This window comes from Pteropus alecto, unplaced genomic scaffold, assembly GCF_000325575.1.
Source record: "Pteropus alecto unplaced genomic scaffold, ASM32557v1 scaffold110, whole genome shotgun sequence".
Classification (NCBI taxonomy): domain Eukaryota; kingdom Metazoa; phylum Chordata; class Mammalia; order Chiroptera; family Pteropodidae; genus Pteropus; species Pteropus alecto.
This window is the reverse complement of record NW_006431920.1, coordinates 4,301,544-4,302,326: the sequence shown is the minus strand read 5'-3', so window position 1 is coordinate 4,302,326 and position 783 is coordinate 4,301,544. Positions and strand designations below refer to the sequence as shown.

The following is a 783-nucleotide window of genomic DNA, read 5'->3' as shown; positions in this document are numbered from 1 at the left end:
TTGAAGACAGGTGTCATATTTTACCCATTTTGTGATTTCAGCTGTTGGCATTACTGATTCTCAATGAATGTTTATGAAATTAGACCAACATTTTATTAAACACTTTAACTAAATTTCAACGAAGAATTAACAGGTTCTTGAATCTGTTGGCAAAAGAATAAAAAGAAAATATTATTTTTCAGATGAAACATGGAATGCTTCATTTATTAATCCAGCTAGATGCTGGGACAAAGGTAGATAAAATCAACATAGTCCCTCCTGCATTCATAGAGTATGCCACCAAGTGAAGGGTTTGGATAAGCACACAGACAATAACAGACAATGAAAGTATACATGCTGTAAAGGAGCAAATATGGAAAAGCAAAATTCAAGTGCTGAGGACGAAGAATAAAGATCTTTAAAAATATAATCTAAGGCCATGCCCCCTGAACGTGCCCGATCTCGTCTGATCTTGGAAGCTAAACAGGGTTGGGCCTGGTTAGTACTTGGATGGGAGACCACCTAGGAAGACCAGATGCTGTAGGCATTCAAAAAAAAAAAAAAATCTAAAACTACAGCACAGAGAACCCATAGGCTTTAGATTAAGCAAATGTGTAAAGGCAATGAAGCCAGAAAGTGGTAAGATTTCAGTGGCTTAAAAACAGTATATCTTTAAAGTACTTAGAGATATACTATGTACTCTGGAGTGAGTGCAGAAAGCAGCATGCAGAGTTACAGCTGGCACTTTTACCTGCTTCCAGCCTCGGCCCCAGCTTGAGCCCTTGTCAGCATTTAATCTCAGGG

General features: G+C 38.2%; 1 pseudogene; it reads left to right on the top strand.

Moving 5' to 3' along the window:
* Positions 1 to 408: 408 nt before the first annotated feature.
* LOC112475497 lies at positions 409 to 526 on the top strand (annotated as a pseudogene).
* Positions 527 to 783: the final 257 nt, after the last annotated feature.